The sequence below is a fragment of the Neovison vison genome, chromosome 5, assembly GCF_020171115.1.
Source record: "Neovison vison isolate M4711 chromosome 5, ASM_NN_V1, whole genome shotgun sequence".
NCBI lineage: Eukaryota > Metazoa > Chordata > Mammalia > Carnivora > Mustelidae > Neogale > Neogale vison.
This window is the reverse complement of record NC_058095.1, coordinates 2,737,146-2,756,186: the sequence shown is the minus strand read 5'-3', so window position 1 is coordinate 2,756,186 and position 19,041 is coordinate 2,737,146. Positions and strand designations below refer to the sequence as shown.

General features: G+C 55.3%; 1 protein-coding gene across 3 annotated transcripts in view; it reads right to left on the bottom strand.

The window, feature by feature from the left end:
• RBFOX3 (RNA binding fox-1 homolog 3) overlaps positions 1 to 19,041 on the bottom strand; it is a 399,885-nt gene that overhangs the window by 339,303 nt on the left and 41,541 nt on the right. The window contains exon 1 of one of the 3 annotated variants that reach the window (XM_044247296.1): positions 5,599 to 5,622. The exons of the other annotated variants lie outside the window; for them this stretch is intronic. The gene's annotated coding sequence lies outside the window, so the exon portion shown is untranslated. Of the gene's footprint in view, positions 1 to 5,598; positions 5,623 to 19,041 lie in introns of those variants that run through there. 3 annotated transcript variants of the gene reach the window in all.

Genomic DNA, 19,041 nt, shown 5'->3' with positions numbered 1-19,041 from the left:
AGACGGTACGCAACAGTCAAAGCACAACTATCGCGTGGCCCACATGTCAAAACCACCCAGAGGTGAGCGAGAACAGAGTCCACCGCAACCCAAAGGAGATGAGCAGACAGTCCACAGGAGTCAAAATCCAAATGATCAAACCTTTTAAGAAATAATAATAAGGAACATCGGTGTGAATGCAGCATGAAGGACTCCCACACAGGACAGAGAGATCGGTAAATTCTGCCAACCTCGTAAAGTAACCCAGCTGTAGTTGTTAAAATTTAAGATCTACGTACCTTTTGTCCCGATACTTCTACCTGGGATTTCCTCCAGAAAGGCAGAAAGTACCGGGAACAACACGCGTGCACACGCACGAGCGTGCGGCGTGAGCAAAGGGGAAGGGTCGGGAGGGGTACTTCCATCCGTTAGCAGAGGCTGGAGGTCACCCCAGGAGCTGGATCTGGGGACAAGCCGAGCGGGCTGTTCATTTCACTTTAGAAGCTTCTGTCTTGGAAGAACTAATACAATGAATAAGTCAAAGCTTTTATAATTCATGTGAGTGAATTTTTTAAATGACTCCAAAAATGACACTGAAATAAGGCCTGTCTGCCTCCCGTGCTGTTACAGGTAGGGCTGATTTAGCAAACGAAAACACAGGATGCCCCGTTCAGTGTGAATTTCAGAACAGTTTGTTTTAATATAAGCATGTCCTGGGTGGTATTTGGCCCATACTCATATGGAGAATTCTTTGTTGTTCATCTGAAATTCCAAACCTAGCTGGGTGTCCCGGGTTTATCTGGCAACCCTAATTACAGGGCAGGGGAAGGAAGAACAACACCCCAGATCTCTCAAGCCAAACCGGAAGCCCTCTCCTCTAGCTGCCGTGAGAGCCCGCCACATCTGAGATGGTGTTTCGCTCCTGGTGCCCGCTCTGATCGCCACTGGCCACCCTCTAAGAGAGCGGTCTTTGACTTGAACCACGTTTCGACCCGCACATGCTGATGTTCAGTACAGTTCCTGCCTGAGAGTCAGGATGTCTCCAAACTCGCCCTGCTGGGGAGACGTGAGCGCCTACAGCGGGACCCGCCTTTCGGACTCTCTGCCCGAGCCTGGCGCTGCAGGGCACATGGGAAGCCGTCAGCAAACTTAGGAAGATCAATGAGCAGAGCGCCAGGTGCACCGTGGAAGGAGACTGGCACCCCCTCTTCAAAGCGTGTGGCATCCAGCTTCTGGCCCGTTTGCTCTGCAGGGTCACGCCCCACGTCTTAGCCAAGGTCAGCATCTTGTGACCTTCTCCAGCTGCCAGGAGCTCCTTCTGTCTTCTTCTTCCCCAGCACAGAACACAGTGCACCAAACCTCATACTGAGCAGCCCAAGCCATTGCTCCCAGAGGCAGACTACCTGCACTTGGACCTCATTCCCCACTATTCTTTGGCTGTCACAGTGAGGCGACCGGGGCCAAGGACAGGAGGCTGGAGCCAGGGCCACTCTGGCCAGGCCGCAGGCTGCTCCTAGAGCTTGGGTGCCCCCTGCTGCACAAGCAGCGGCCAGGGGGATGCTCGAGAAGGGATTCCTAAGCCTTTCTGGGTTGGGGGTCAGTTGTGTCCCCTGTCCTCCTATACTCAGCATGTGCCACGTGGTCCCCACTTTGGAGCGCCCGCCCTTGTCTGCTGCCGGAGAATGTGACCACTGGCCACGGAAAGTTCCGGGCCCTCTGCTCGAGGCCCCGCAACTCTGCAGGCCCAGGTAGGCTCTGGTGGAATGGCTGTTGAACCCAGTGCGCCTGCCAGGCTTGCCGAAGCCACAGACGAGACATTAGCATTACGACCCACACTGATCTTTGTCAGTTACGTTGCCGTGTTTGAGCTCTCACCGGCTTCAAATTGAATCAGGACAAAATCATCAGAATAAAAAGAGCCGAAGCCCAGCTTTTCAATTCCAGCGCTGGGGAAAAAAAAAAAGTTATACATTTCATAATGGCCTTCTACCCCATAATGAACAGGAAAAATAAATTAGATTCTAAGCTAAGGGTGTATTTATGCAATTTCATTATGTGCCCATGAGCAAGCCTGGCTTTCACCAAGATAAAAATGAGCTCTCAGAAACACTCGCACTAAATAAACGGAGTGATTTAACAGCTTAACGGGGAGTGCGGAAGAGGAAGTGAAGGACAGTGTCAAAATGGGAAAATAAACATAAGAGGGTCTTCCGATGCCTGCACCGTGTGCCAGATGCCTGGGCGCCTGGGCCTCGGCCCTGGGCGCAGGGTGTCGGCCCGGCCTCTCGAGGCAGCCGCTCTGCTCTCTGCGCTGCAGGTCCTCCAGACACCAGGAAGCGCGCAGGGGACGCGGGTCCTCCCACTGGACCCCGGAGCCCCTGTGCAGCAAAGCCACAGCCGCCCTGCACGCCCGTTAGCAGAAAACCCGGCCCCCAAGGCCCCCGGCCCTGCCGTTGTCGGCTCCTAGAGCTCCCCCACCGCGGCAGCTCTGCAGGAGAAGCTCGGGCTTGCTCCCCAGGCTCCCCTGCGTTCTCTCTTCTGCCCTCAAGTCAGGGCCCCCTGATGCTCGCATGTGGCACATCCTGCCTGTCAGCCCGGTGGGCCCCGCCTCGGGTTTCCTCCAGAGCACCTTAGCATTTCTTTCTCCAGGAACAAAAATATGTTCTCTGCTGCCTTCAAACCCTCCGTGCCTGCACTTTTTTTTTTTTTTTTCCTAGTGTACAATACTCAAGACCTCTCTGTGAGAGGCTTTTATAAGCTCCCTTGTGAAGGCTGGCAAAATCATGGGTTTATTTTTTTTTTAATGGATATTTACAAAGCTGGAGGGTGTTTCCCCCCAAACTGCAACGCTGTGTAGCTGGGACAAACTTGGGGGCAGACAGCCTGGGACCTCTCACAAGGGCAGCTGCTCTGACTTCCTGAGCTGCCCCGTCTGCACTGGACAGGGGCTTCCTAGCGCTCTGAACGCTGAACAGGAGGAAGGCCGTCAACTCCGGCAGCATCCGTGTGGGGCACCTGAGGAAGGAAATCAAGGCTGGGAGAGATCGGGCGGGGGGGGGACCCCGGCTCACACCAGCCTGCACAAGAGAAATCCCATGCCAGCCACCTGGGTCATTTTAACTGTTAGTAGCCACAGTTTAAAAGTTTAAAAAAAAAAAAAAAAAAAGGCGGTGAAATTGATTTTAATAACGTACTTTGTGCAGCCCAGTACATCCAAAATGCTGTCTTGTCCATACGTAACCCCCAGCAGAAGTCGCTGGCGGGATAACACTAGGCAGGGCACGTGTGCGGGTGCACTCGCAGGGCCTAATGACCCAGGGGCTCCGGACTCCGGCACGGCGGGTCCAGAACCCCTTCGTGTCACCGCTGTGTCGTTGGCAGACACCCCAAGCCTGAAGGATGACCACACGGCCACGCGGAACCCATTCCGTGGCAGCCCGCCGGTGCAGGGAAACAGGCCCTGATCTTTGCCACCTTCACGGCGACGGACTCTCCAAAGCCAGCGTGAAGCCGTCACGGAAAATCGGCACCGCCACAGCTGCCCCAGCACCGCCGGTGTCGGGCGCGAAGCACCTTACACACACGGCTCACGTGTTGCGTGTCCTCGCCAGGGCTCTGGGAGGTGCGGACAGGCTCCCCACGGTCACACGTGAGTGAGGACTGGGAAACCAAGACATCGTTTACCAGCCTCGGGGGTAGAATTCCCCTTGTGACAGAGAGAGCCTGCCTGGAACCCAGCAGGAGCCCGCCACCCGACTTCTCTGGCCGCCCCACGCGGAGAGGAAGCAAGAGCTCCTGCCACCCGGGGCCTCCAAGGGAAGGAGTGAATGGGCAGACGGGGCAAGGTAAGCCAGCTGCGGCCGTCGCAATGCCGGGCAGTCCGCTGCCGCAGCCTCACCGGGGACGAAGCCCATTAGCTCCTCAGTACACACAGGGCTGGGATCCCATGGCGTGGCATGGGGCTGGGCTAGGGCCCAGTGAGAACTCCCAGTGACTGGTCGGCCAGGGAGAGATCCGGCAGAGTCTGGAGGGGCGGGGGGGCAAGCAGGGGCCACAGCGTGAGCCACAGAGACGGGGGTGCCCGCCAGCCTGAGAACGTGGCCAGGAGGTGTGGCGGGGCACCAGGAGGATGAAACCCGAAGACAGACGGCCCCATGGGACAGAGGGGCTGAGGCAGCGTCCTGACCCCTGCCCAGCACTTTCAGGCTCCTTCCTGCATGCTAAGGTGGAGGTCAGGCCCACAGACACTCGGGCTGCACGCGCCCTGTGGCTCCAGCAGTGACAAGGCTGTGCCCTGGCCGGCTGGTCCGTTTCTACATCACCCGCCTACGTTACTATCCCATCTCATGGGTCAGACCTTCCTGTCCCAGGGGACGGCGCCTGAATCTGCCCTTCCAGTGCTGGAAGCCCGGGACCTCAATGAGTGCGGCCACGGCCATGGCCACGGCCACGGGGTGATGAGAGCTGGGGTGGGGGAGCCACACAGGAGACCAGGAAATCGGGAGGTCTGTCTCCTCCACTGCCACTGCGGGCCATGATGTGATGTGCACGATGCAGAAGAGAGAGGTGGAGGGAAAGGGGGCGTCCTCCGGAGGGTTTCCCGGCATCTGTTCCTCCTGCAGAGCCCTCCACCCTCCACGCCTCCCGCTGGCCCCACAACCCGATATGCCCACACCCACTTGCTCGGCACCACCCGGCCCCCTGGCTCCCAGCAGGCCACACCTGGCTGCTTCCTCAAGAGCCCAGAGGAGGGCGTCAGCCGGCACCGAGGCTCCGTCCGCGCCCCCAGCCACCCCCTCGCCGCTGTTACATAACTCCAGTCCTCCCTCACCCCGAGCAGCACGGCCTCGGACTCCCCCCACCTTCTAGACATGGGGGTGTAGCGTCTGCTCAGTGTTCCTCTCCCAGAGAACGCCTTCCCCCACAGCCGCACCCCAAACTCAAACACTGTCACCCTCCCCCAGAGCGGCACAGGATAAAAAATAACATAAAATAAAAACACGCTACCACTACCACCCACCACATCATTAAGGGCAAAAAAAAAGGGGGGGGGCTCCTACAAATAAAGTCTTTTCCTTCTTGTTCTAGAAAACAGGAGCGAACCCTGAGGGCAGGAAATGAGGGAGGGAGCAGACGGGGGCTGCCCTGGCTTTCTTCACCTCCATGGCACAGACCATCTTTGCAAGCTCTTATTTTTGGAAAAGAAGGACAGACATCCCCACAGTGGCGAGTCCTGGCCACGGAGCTCCCACACGTGCCTGTGGACAGGTGTTGGGATTCAGCACCAGGAAGTGCGGTCCAGGGCTGGAGGGGAGCTGCCCCGCCTGCGCCCCTCCCTTCAGAGTGGCCCCGCTAACAGAGAAGAGGGAGGGGCCCCATCTGGAGGCTCACAGGAGCCTCTCCTTGTGGGGTAAGAGGAGCACAGCCGCCCACCTGGACTGCCCCAAGACTCCGCACCAGCCCCCTAAGCTTTTCCGTACTCCCAACAGCCCAGCATTCCCAACCAGAGGCTCCCCATGTCCCTCCAGCCGGCCGGCCGCCGATGTCTGCCTTCCCCCGGATGCCATCGTGGAAACGAGGGAAATCTGTAATTCGTTCCCCAAGAGAAGCTGTCTGTACCTATTATCCAGTTCAGCCTCACCGCTCAGACTGCGGTTCCCTTTCCTGTGTTCCCAGCTGCCCTGTGTCCTCACCACCAGGTCCCGGCTCCCATACCCAGCCACCACCAAGGGTCCGCTTCAGGCTCTGGACGCTCACGCACACTCCCCCGGCTGGCTGCGCCGTCTCCGGAGGCTCCCGGTGGGGCACGGAAGGTTCCCTTGGACTATCCCCGTGTAGCTCAGTGGAAAGACTGCATGTGTGTACGTGGGCACACATGCTTGTGTATTGCACACAAACCTCTGGGGCCACAACAAGGATAGAGCCGCGCTTTGCAGATGTGCAGGATAACCAACGCGAAGCGCCTCGTCTCCGAGCGGCTACAGGTCGATCTGGGAAGGTCTCCGCTGCGGTCTGGACTTTAGGAGGTTTTTATCTCCGGGCCCTACGCTCCCACCTGTTCCACTGTGGAGCCCACCATGTGAACCCATGGTGGACAGTTCCAAGGAAGGTGTGGGAGAGCCTGACAGCGGCCCGGAAAGAAAGGGCAGTACGAGGACCTACGGAATCTTTCAGAGTCTCTTTCTGGCCACATGATGGCCGTCCCTGCTGAGGAAGCGGTCAAACAGACTCTATGAGATGAAACGGTGTCCCTGAGATCCCACAAGCGCCCAGATGTGGTCCTGCCCAGACGCCGAGTTCCAAGACTTTCTAAAGAGGGATGACTGATGGCTTGTCCGTAACCCTGCCATGCCCTCCAACGCTCACCAAAAGCAGGACGTGTCTCCCACCTGCTGCCTGGCTATCCCGCCCTCGTGGCCGGGGCCCTCTATATGGCAGGCACCCTGCTCAAGGCTGAGAGGGTAAGGTGGATGCTGGGCACCGCCCTCCCTGCTAGGGACACCAGCAGGCCGACAGCCGCCGCCATGGACAGCTAGGTACAACCACGACAAAACACGGAAAGGAGGGCCCAGCTGCCCAGGAGTTCAGAGGTAAAAGTACCTCATGAGCCAACATCCCTCCCACTCTCCCTTCTATTAAAAATCTGCTGCTCGGGGCACCTGAGTGCTAGCTTGGGGAAGTGTCTGCCTTCAGCGTGGGTCATGGTCTCGGGGTCCTGGGATGGGGGCCCACGTCAGGCTCCCTGCTCAGTGAGGAGCCTGCTACTCCCTTCCTCCCTCCATTTCTGTCCTTTCCCTCTCTCTCAAATAAATAAAATATTTAAAAAAACAAAAACAAAACAAAACAAAACCTGCTGCTTGGGGGAGGGAATGAGGGGAGGACCCGGGACAGGACCTCCATGAGCCAAGTCCCGGGTCAAGTTCTCGGGTCCCTTCTCCTAGGAACTGGGGCTCATCCACCTGCCAGAACAAACAGGTGCCCCAAGCCCAGGCAGGGAGTGTGGGTGCTTCGCTGTCGGAGGACACGGTCTGGGAGGAAAAGGGAGAACGAAGCTCTGTTTGACCAACTGCACGGCGCACCAGGCCAACAGAGGAAGGCAGAGTGGAGGTGGGGCGGGAGGCTTGGGAGGCTCAGAGGGCAGTGGGCGCCCCCGCCCCACAGCCCACTCTGAGAGCATCCCCGCATCCCCGACACTCTGGGGAAGCTCCAGGGAAGCTCCCAGACCTGCTCGCGCCCCAGCCTGTGGCCTGTGGGTGATTCGGCAGAAGCCCCACTGGGGTCGGCCGCCTTTCCTGCCCCTGGAGGAAAACCAGCTTCTTCCTTGTTCACTTTGGTCTGAACCATCTGCAGCCCCACAGAATATTCCTTTGTGCGTCCTCAAATCTTATAAAGCATCAGGTTCCCGTGGCAGATCCTCGCTCGGGGCTGGCGGCGGCCCTGGAAGGACCCACCTGACTAGCAGCAGACACTGGTGGCCACCAATGCAGCCAGAGTGCCAGGACCCGAGGCCAACGCCAACTCCCCCCCACCCAGGGACACACTGCCTTCCCGTTCCGTGCCCCAGCCTCTCCCACACTCTCCCAGAGAAGAAAGGCCGGTGTGTGTTTGCGACTCCCACAGCTCACAAGTCCACACGGGCATCCTGCTGCACTGACAATGGCTTTCCTTCCCTCTTGCAAGGGCCTGCACAGCCCAGTGTCACGGCTCGGTCACCACCCCCACAGCCTGTCCCCAGACTCCGGCGGGAGCCGTGGGGGTGCCGGGGTGCTAGGGAGGAGGCCTGATGGGCTCTGATGCCAGCCCCCAGTTCCTCCTCTAATGTAGGGGACACCCGGCTCCTTCCAGCACGGCACCCCGAAGTCCCCCAGGCCCCCGTAAGCTTGAGAGGAGCCTATTCACATCCACACATGTCTTTGGGCATCTCTTCCAAGGACCGATGGTGTCCCAGTGCCCATGTCAGGACCCAGCACCAGTAGGTGCTCAACAAATATCTGCAAAATGAATATATGGCTGCTTCCTTGCGGCATTTCATTTTATCCTCATAAAAACCCTGTGAGCTGGCGAGAGCCATCATTAGCCTGCTGGGGACAATAATCATTGTTGCAGGAACAGACACGGGCTGACTGTGGGCGCTCTGGCATTCTCGTGACTCTTCCTGCCCTCCAGGCCGTGAGGTAGTGCCATTATCACTGTTGTGCAGGTGGAGAAACTGAGGCTCAGGACAGGGTGACACCCTGTCTGACGTCCCTTCTCCCCACCGATGACATCCAGACCACTCTGCACCTGCCTTCCACAAGGGCTGAGAAGAGGTGGCCAGGAGTGACAGAAACCGAAGGCCCCCAGGGCTCGCGAGCGTCTCTGGGTTCCAGCAGGCACAGCTTGCCTTACTTCCCAAGTCCTCAGGGAGATCGCAGAAGGTCGTGAGGGTGGACAGGCCCGGCCGTCAGGTGGAAGCTGGAACACAGAGACTCCTCCAGGGCTGGGGGAGCCCCCAGGCACCCCCAGGCATCCCCCAGCCCGGAGAGGGATGCGGGGGAACTCAGGTTTCCATGGAAACTGGGGAGTGATCTGACACCAGCATTAGATCAAGCAGGAGACTCTTGAAAGAGATCATGGTGACTGTGTCCATGTTTAGCCATGGCAGTGACTCTGGCCTCCTTCCCAGAGGGAGGCTCGGGGAGCCCCCCAGGGACATGTGGGGGCCTCAGCAGGGTGGGCCAGAGGCTGTCCTTGTGCTGGGGGGCAGAAGTCAAGGGGTGAGACAGAGAAAGGAAAGGGGAAGGCAACATCCCCTCGGGAGGGGCTGGGGTACTGGGAGGAGAGGGAGGAGGTGAGCATCGGCACATACCAGAGATGAGGCGGCCGCACAGCTGCGGGCACAGCCTCTGCCGGAGCAGAGCTAACTTTAAAATAAGAGGGGCTGAATCATCAGAAAAGTAAGAATTTTCCAGGCTCAGTGACATAACGGATAAAGCAGTTTGCCTAAAAAGCCCCAGTGTTCTGAGAAGACCACGCGCACGCACTGTGGAAAATGAACCCCACAGCAGATTGTGAGCCCTGACACTGTCCACGCTGGGTGTGCGCGGGAGCGCCCACGTACCCTCCTCCCCAGCACCTTATCCACTCGGACCTTCTCTTCTGTCTCCTGGGTCTACACTAGGAAAACTTCATGCCGGAAAAACAGGCCAGGCAGGTCTGAACCAAAACATCAGCTGGGTCCAGGAGACAAGAGGTTCAGGGGGTACCCCATGGCCAGGGGCATCCCCAGGAAAACTTGAACAGTAGGGCCAACTCTCAAAGGAGGGGCAGCTTCCTGGAGCCAGACCTCTTCCTAGGGTGTGAGTCTATTAACCAGCTGGACAGGGGAGGAAATGGCAGGATGAGCAGATTCAGTCCCAGGAAAGTCGAACAGGAAACTGGGCTCCCAGAGGTCAGGGGAGAAAGTTCCAAATGCAAGTCCACATCCCTGTGGCAAAGAAGCATGACACTTACATGTTGGGTATCCTGCTTTGGGCTAAGGACAGGTGGACCTTTTGCGCCATGATTTATTCAATAAATATTTATTAAAATAGCACTTCGTGCCACAATCTGTGGCAGAATGACTAAGTGGGCGGATAGATGGACCAGTGGACAGACAGGTGGATACTGACATCAAAGGAAACAAATGGCGCTCAGAATCCAGAGCACTGAGGATAGGACTTGACGATTCGAAAGCTCTCAAAATCTAATACCCCGTAGATTCTAGATCCATGCTGCCCAATGGAACTTTCTGGAATGGAGAGACTATTCTGCCATCCAATATGATACCCACAAACTACATGCGGGCTGTTGAGCACTTGAAGGGTGGCCAGCGTGAGCAACTGAATATTTAATTTTATTTATATAGTCGCATGTGGCTACTGGCTACCATATTGGACAGAAGAGTTCTAGAGTTTTCCAATACATCTTTGCATGTGTTGGTCCTCCATGGGTGGCTCAATGTGGGCCACACAAGCGCAGTCGGGAGGCCTGACTTTGTGAGAAGCTGAGACCGTTCTATTTCCTGATTTCCCTGAGTAAGAAAGAAACTAGCAAAACCGGGACCGCAGGCAAATGCTTCTCAACTTTAATGTCCACACAAAGCATGCAAAAATCTTGCAGAAATGCAGACTCCACAATTCAGAAGAGCTGGGGGGGGATTCAAACACTTGTACTCTCCACAAGGCCTCAGGCGATGCTGGTGATGCTGGTACAGAGACCGCGTTTCTAAATAACAAAGAGTTCAGGAGATTCTCCATTCTGGAAAACAACGGTTTGCGGGCAGCAGAATGGAAAGACTCTGGAAGGCCAAGATTCCAGAGAATCTGGCATATTAAAACAAATATTCAAATCACCAAGATTTGAAATTTCAAAGAGATTAACTTATCAAGATCTTACTATAAGCCTGTATGTTCTGGGGGATGCAGGAAGCTTACACTTTACAATCATCAGGTCTAAGCAAAGCCGTCCATGCCTCCCCCGACTTAACAATGCAACTCCCCCACCCCCCACGCACCTCCGGCTGCAGGTTTTGCTGTAAGAACTGCTACTATCTAAAATACGTGGAACACCTGGGTGGCTCAGTGGGTCAAGTGACTGCCTTCAGCTCAGCTCATGATCCTGGAGTCTTGGGATCGAGTCCCACATGGGGTTCCCGGCAAGACGGGGGAGTCTGCTTCTCCCTCTGACCTTCTCCCCTCTCATGCTCTCTCTCTCTCCTTCTCCAATAAATAAATAAAATCTTTAAAATAAAATATGACACAGTCTTACTATTTCTTTCATTTTTTGCTTCTTTCCAACCCTAGAATGTAAGTTCCGGAAAGGCCAGAATTTCTGTTTTGCTCATGGCTGTGTCCCTAGAATCCAAGGAGGATCCAGTATATGGAAATGCTTCAAAAATTATTTGCTGAATGAACGGCTTCAAATCTCTGTTCCATTTGGATGTCCCTCAAGAGCACTGTTATGTTTTCCATATATGCATTTTGAACATTTTTTATTAAGTTGATTCCTGAGTATTTTAGTGAATTTTTGTTTTTATAAATAGGGTCCTTTTCTACCACCTCTGTATTTGTTATTATATTATATATATTTTTTCACTGATCCTCTGGGATTTCCCAAGCACAATTACACCATCTAGGAAGGAGTGATACTTTAACTCCCTACTTCTCAATATTTAGTCTTCTGATTTCTTTCTCTTGTCTGATTGCATTGGCTGATGCTTCTGCTGTGATATGAAACACTGCAGCCGTGGTGATGGTAGGGTCCCTGCTGTGTTCTTGCTTTACTGTTTCCACCTCAGGAAAAAGAATGGGTCTGGGACATGATTGCATATAGTCATGGTAAGGAAGCATCTATCAATTCCTGTTGAGTGTTTACCAAGAAAGGATGTTAACTTTTGTCCAATGGCTTTTCAGTCCCCCAAGAGATAGTCATGGGATAATTTTCCCTATGTTGACTAACATGATGGATTGCATAAGCAGATTTCTTAATAAGGAGCCATTCTGAGAGTTCTGGAATAGACTCCAAATGGACATAGGGCATCATTATTTTCACAAGATGCTTGGATTCTATTTGCTAATATTTTATTTCAAATTCTGCATTGGTATTCATAAGTGAGACTGGTGCGCACTTTTATTTTTGTATCATCTTTTTCAGGTTGAAAAACATTGTCATTCTCACTTTGTGAAAATTACATAGATGTTTCCCTTCCTTTTATTTTCTGTGGAACAGTTTAATTAGCACTGGAAGTACCTGCTCTTCAAAGGTGTGGGTCGGATTCTCCTGGGAAGCCACCCGGACGTCCTGTGTGGGAGTAGTTCAAAATCTTCTGTCATGGAGTCTGGTCAGTTTTAGTAAGTTATATTTCTCCCATTTCTTATTTTGTGTTTCTTGTGCTTTCTTCCTTTCTAACCTCGCTGGTTCAGGTCTTCATTTAAAAAAAAAAAAAGCTTTTTATTTATTAGCCCCATTTCCTCTTCTGTGACTCATTCATTATCTATTAACTTCATTAATGCCTTCTTTCTTCTCTCCTTTGCCTTATTATTCTTTTGTCCTTTTCCTAACTGTTTGAGTCATATACTTCATTCATTGATTTTTAATTCTCTTTTACTGACTATGTACCTAAAGCTACGAATCTTCTCTCTGCATACTTCCCCTCAGCCCCAAGGGTCCTTCACCCGTGGGCACGAGCCTGACCCTTCTGTGTTGCCTTGGTTGACAGTCTGAGGGGAGGGCTGCCCAGAGTCCGGGAGCCTGCCTTCCTCGGCCCTGGATGCCCCGCAACCCGGCACAGGGTTGGACGTGTCAAAGGTCAACATTAAATGTTCACAGAAAGCATGGAGTGGCTGGTAATTTCACGGCAGTATGTAACAATTAGAATTATAAAGCTCGTATCTGAGCCAGGCACTGTACTAGACTCCTGATGAGCACCATTTTGTCAACTCTGGGAGATGGGTTTTATTCTCCATCACCCTCAGGGCAAGAAACCAGGGCTTAGAAAAGTCAAGAACGTCCCCGTGGTACATCACTGCAGACTGACAGAACTCATCCTCACAGACACAAAGCCCGCGCCCCCCTCCCCAACCACTGACCACGAAGGGCAGAGGAGACCAGCCTGTGTGGACCAGAGAGGGCCCGCGTGGCCCAGTGCCTAGAGCACAGGCTTCGGTATTAGAAGGGCTGGAGTCAGAGCCCACATCTGCCGCTACGGGCTGCGGGACCCCAGGCGGATCTTGGACTTTCTCGGTGTCTCACTTGTTTGGTCTCGAAAACGGCGAGGGGATATCCATACCCTCCCCAACTGGCCGCGGTAAAAATCACCTGGGATGACAGGCATAAAATACTCAGCGCACTGCCTGGCGTTTGGTAAGAACTCGGAGCTGCCGGTGGTGGTGTGGACAGTGGTGGTGGGATCACAGCCATGATAACTGTATCACCCGGCTCTCCAGTTATGACAACGTCACCAAAACCCAACGTCCTAACAGTGCAAACAGGCCCAATTAGGAAGACCAAAAAAAAAAAAAAAAAAGCCCGCAGAGTTGAAGAATTAGAAAAATCATAAAATTTCAGAGCAAGGGGGCGCCTGGGTGGCTCAGTGGGTTGGGCCTCTGGCTTCAGCTCGGGTCATGACCTTGGGGTCTTGGGATCGAGTCCCGTATCAGGCTCTCTGCTCAGCAGGGAGCCTGCTTCCTCTCTCTCTCTCTCTGCCTGCTTGTGATCTCTGTCTGTCAAACAAATAAATAAAATCCTTAAAAACAAAACAAAACAAAAAATTTCAGAGCAAGAAGGATCCCACAATCACAGTATTTTCCAGATGGGGAAGGTGAGGACCTGAGGGGGAAAGCGGTTGCCCCAGGTCTCACCCCTGCCAGCACCCTGCAGAGGCCCGGCAGGCTCCTCCCACATTTCGGCCCACTCTTCCCTGTGGTGCCCTCGCCCGTCCCCTCTCCCATCCCATGTGGGGCCCGATATGGAACCTACAGCAAGGACATCGAAACCCTAGGCACAGCAGACTGGAACTGCACTGGGCGCAGAGGAGGCAGAAGGGGAGGCGAGACCCCTGGGCCACGGGGCGCTGCCCGGGGGAGGCCTGCAGGGAGGCAGGGGCAGCACCAGTTGGGCCAGCACCAGTGAGTGACGCTGGAGCAGCAGTTGTGAAGGCGTCCTGAGGGCTGCGGAGAGGGAATTCGGTGCACAAATCAGGGAAGATACAGGATTAATTGCAGCTTAAAGGGCACGTGCTAATTTAACACGTCTTCGCAAGCATGAAAACTTAAGAGCAAGCAAGAAAGGGCTGGCGAAGTATTTACTGGCAAAAAGCAAAATAAGAAAATATTTGAAAAGCATGCCGCACACAAATGAGCGACCGGAGGTGCCATCCCAGCGAATCCATTTCCTTCCATGGCTGCAGCGTCAGCTAGTGCCGTTGGGGCAACAGGAGTCAGGCCCCTGCGCCCGGGGCTCACTCTGTGCCCAGCCCGGTGCGCGCGTCTGGACCCTCTGCGGAGATGGGAGGGGGCCCTGGCGCCACAGCTCTGACCCGGACCACGTGGCCCTGGCACCCTGACTCCTGGCCTCTGCTCAGTGGACACGCCCCTACCCAGGAACCAGGGGACCCAAGACGCGCGGCCCTGCAGATGCAGAAGTGAGCAGAGTCTGACCTGGGCTTGCCCCTCCTCATGTCGTTCCTTAGGGGTCAGCACTTGGGGACTGCGGCAGCCCCAGCAGGCAGTGAGGGCTCGGGGAGGGGTCACGGCCACTGTCCACCGGTGCACTATCACTGCCGCGGCCAAGTTCAAGGCCATTGCAGGAGCACGGATCCAGAGAGATTCTCTTTATGAACTGGACCACACTGGCTCTGATGTCAACACTGCCATAGACCGAAGGGAGATTTAAAAACCACAACTAAGGGCTCACGGCAAACACCAGCAAATCAGGCGGTTGGGGTGGGGTGCATCCCAAGGGAAGCCGCTCCAGCCACCGCCAGGCCCCCATTTTGTTTAACATCCGAGCTGGAAGACAACAGGTTGTGAGGAAGGTCTCTGGGGAGAGCAGCAAGCGGGTGGGCGCGGGGGAGGGCTGTGGTGCCTGCTGGGACAGGGGACGTGGCAGAAATGACCTAGAGCAGGGATAAGGGATTCCCAAGGAAATGGAGATTTGGCTTGAATATAACTGTAAAGCCTCCAGTCTGAGAGAAAAGAAAAACCAAACCAAACCAAACACAAAAACAGCCTGAATCAGACCCTTCCTGAGCTGACAAAAGCCAGGAGCCAGGACAGCAGCCACAGTAGGGGACAGTGGGCATCCCCGGTGGACAAGCTGGGGTCCTGGGTGGGGAGGCGCTCTCAGGGGAGATGGAGAGCTGATGGGCTTGGCTGCCCCCTGAGGCCTCATTCGGGGGGCCACAGCGTTCATAGAAGGACAGCAGGTCCAGGGCCCCCAAGAACAACTCCAACGCCCAGCACCCTGCCAACCCGCTGGGGACGGAAGGATCAGGAAGGTCAGGGAGCCGGGCAGACACTCGGCTGAGGCAGCCAGGGGCAGACTCTTCCTCCCAGGGATCATCAGACCGAGACCCCCAGGCCCTTGGCCAGCCGGGGCGGAGGTGAGGCTGGGCAACGGGCAGCGTGGCAGCAAGTCGACTCGGGCCGTGAGAACAGGGCTAAGGCTTCCCTGCTCAGCCTATTCCCCACTCAGGAAGGAAACAAAGCCGTCAGCCCTGAACACATTTGGAAATTTACTGGAGCAACCATTTGGCGCTGCGTTGTGGGGCCTGGGTTAGTCAGCCAGTTAAGCACACGTTCCTGCCGCCACTGGGTGTGTGGGGGCCGCGGGGGCCTGCAGGGCACAGGCAGAGCACACAGGCTGCAGGGGGCTGGGGCTGGGGCCAGGCCCTGCACAGAATGCCAGTCCACAGGCAAAGCGTGGACTGAGCAGAAGCCCATGGCACAGGGCGGGTGTACAGGCAGCAGGAAGGGCACGCGGGGCAGCTTTCCTGGGAGCTGGACCACTGAGACCAAGAGGCTGAGTGAGGTTCAACACAAGCATTAACCCTGATGCAACCAGCCCCGACTCGGTGGGCAGGTGGGAGCAGAGCAGCTGGGGGAAGCCTCTCACCGTGAGACCCACAGGAAGCCTGCAAGGCTGTTCTCAGGCCAGGGAAGCAACAGTATGATCCAAGTCTCAAATGGGCAGCAGCACTCGGATGACCTCTGCTCTCTAGCTAATGACACCTGTTCTTACTGGAAGTGACGTCCTTGAGGACAGGGAGTTAGTTTTGTTTTGTTTCATTGTTGTCTCTTTGGTGCCTGAAATACTACATATAATTAGATACTTAGTAATTATTTGTAGAATGGGTAAAGGATGGATGGAGGGAGGGAGGGCGGATGGGTGGATTAATGAGCGGATGGATGAACAGTGGATGGATCATGAATGGAGAGAGGATGGATGGATGGATGGATTATGGATGGATGGATGATGGATGGATGATGCATGGATGATGGATGGATGGATGGATGGATGGATGGATGATGGATGGATGATGGACGGATGGATGATGGATGGATGATGGATGATGGATGGATGGATGGATGATGGATGGATGATGGACGGATGGATGATGGATGGATGATGGATGGATGGATGATGGATGATGGACGGATGGATGATGGATGGATGGATGATGGATGATGGATGGATGGATGATGGACGGATGGATGATGGATGATGGATGGATGATGGACGGATGGATGATGGACGGATGGATGATGGATGGATGGATGATGGATGGATGATGGATAATGGATGATGGATGGATGATGGATGGGGGATGGATGCGTGGGTGGGTGGTAAGTGGATAAAGGATGGATGGATGAGTAGATGGTGAATGGAGAGAGGGTGGACAGATGGACGGATAAATGGATGGTGAATGGAGGATGGACGGACGGTGAATGGAGCGAGGACGGATGGATGGATGATGGATGGGGGATGGGTGGATGGTGAATGAATACAGGATGGATGGATGAAGGAAGGATGATGGACGAATGGATGATGGATGGATGAATTATAGATGTATGGACGGTGACTGGATAGAGGATGGATGGATGATGAATGAGAGGATGGATGGATGGTTGGATGGATGGATGGTTGGATGGATCGATGGATGGATGGATGGATGATGGACGGATGATGGATGGTGAATGGGTAGAGGATGGATGGATGGATGATGGATGGGGGAGGGATGAATGGAAGGATGGATGGGTAGATGAATGAAAGATGGATGAAGGATGGCAACTGGACAGATGGATGGATGCAGTGCCCCCCCTTGCTGCATCTTCAAATCAGTCCCAGGACTATCCCCCAACCATCACACCCCATCCCAGTCCCAGGAGACCCAGTGAAGAAAGGACTAGGACAGAAAGGGTCACTAGAGGGTTTCTGGCCCCAAACAAAGCACAGGAGGTGCTAAAGGAGGCCCAAGAAGCCGGAAAGCCTCGCCCAGCTCTTTCCAGGCTTAAATGAAACACTGAACACAGAGGTACTTTGCAAACTGCTCAGCAGGGAACATGCACAGGGTATTCCGGCTTTGTTCTCCATCCTGTGAAGGCTGCAGCCCCTCCTGCTCCCCTGGTGGGGCACTTTGAGAGGGCAGCCACTTGCTTTCTTCCCACTGTAGCCCCAGGACCTGGCCAGAACAGGTACCTGAGAAACTGTGAGAACGTCATTGTGTACGAGGGACAGCAGGCAGCTAACGAGAGACTACTGACCACCTGGCCCCTGACTGTGTCTGGGGACATCGAGTGACCATAACACACGACAGCTCACGCTTTATCACCAATCACCAAATCCAGGACTGCCAGCCATTGCTGCCCACAGCAATGTCACCCTGCAGGGCCTTCTAGAACACCCCTTTCCTGCACACAATGGCCTGGCCAGCTCGCTGGCCATGACTGGGTCTTTACTGAGTTCGGCCTTGTGTGGAGGCCTGCACACACCGCTCATCTTCTCCACCCAGCTGCCCTCTGAGATGGGAAGGGTGTGTGACCCCATTTCACAGATGGGTAAGCAGAAGCTCACGGAGATGAGGTAGCCTGCCCGAGGCCTGTCTCGCCAGAGGTGAGACCAGGTACCCACCAGACAGAGCCAGGCAGTGCTAGGCTGCTCCCCAAGCCAGCTCTGTCCTTCAAGGGCGCCATCTCCATAATTCAATGCACCAAAGATGTGCCTCAGGGGCTTCGTTTAAAGCCCCCCGCGGTGCCTGTTTTGCAAAGGGCCTTTCTACCAAAAGCCACCACTGTACTTCCCTGGGCCTCAAGTCCGCTGCTGTGCTCAGGGCAGAGGGCGAGTCAGGGCTGCGGGAGAGGGGCCCGCCCTCGCCCCAACTCAAGGAAGAGCCCTTCCCTGGCTCCCAAACCCCTAATCCTCCTCTGCCTGGGACACCCCCAAAGGAGGACAGAGAAGGGGTGGGGCAGGACAGAGGCCCGAGCACACAGAGGCACAGGCCGAGCTCAGCCCCCGCACACGAGGCCGCTGACTCAGCACCTCTTCACCCACCTGGCATCACCCCTACAGCTGAGAAGCGCCCCACATGTGGGACCTCGCCCAGCACCTCCCAGCTTAGGGTCTCAGGTGAGTGCAGGCCGCCCGGACAAGAAAAAGATGTCCTCACACTCAGCAACTCAAGCACTGCGGGAAGGGGCCTCTCCCCGTCCAGGCCCACGTCACACACCGCAACCCGTGCCCCTGCAGCGGCCCGCACCTCCTCCCAGGGGAGCAGGGGACGTGCACTCTGGCTCGGGCATGCAGGCCAGGGTAGGCCCGGTCTCCTGTTCCTGCCTGTGACCAGCAAAGCACCCTCTCTGGTCTGGGGAGTGGGGGGTGGGGGGAGGGCAGGTGGTCCGTGCCTTGTTCAGGAATTCCAGGTTGTCCCCTAGGTGCCCTCCCACAATCGGAGAGCAAACAGAGGAGGTGGGCAGAGGGCAGCACAGCCTCCACGTGAGGCTAAGCTAATCACTCCATCCCAAAATGCAAGCTGGCAGCCACTCGGCGGCCACCAAAGGCCACTGAGGGGCAGATCAGTAAGTCTTTGTGACACGTATTAGCAGATTCATTAGTGAAATTAACTCTCCCCTAAACAGCTGAGATCAGGTTAAACAAAGATGTGTCGAATGGGTGGTTGACTCCTTTCTTCCATTCCCACGTGCCTGGAACGGCGTGCGGCCGCAGCTGCGGGGAGCCAGCATGGGGCACCCTGACCCTCTCCCAAGGCCTGGGTCTCCCCCTCAGCCCTGGAGGTCCGCGCCTCCAGGCCAGGGCTCTGCAGCTCCGCGGCTCTCCCCAGAGCCTAGCTCCCGTCCTGCCTACTTGAGCCCTTTCTTTCTTCTCCTTCTCCCCTTGAAAAATCAAGTAGGAAGCATGTCGGGTTGGGCTGGATGCTGGAGATTAGATGGCATCTGTCTGGACATAAATAATTTACTGCTTGATGGTCAGGGGGAATTTAATTAGTTCTTGTTCTCCTGATAGAATCAGCCCACCATTGCTAAAACA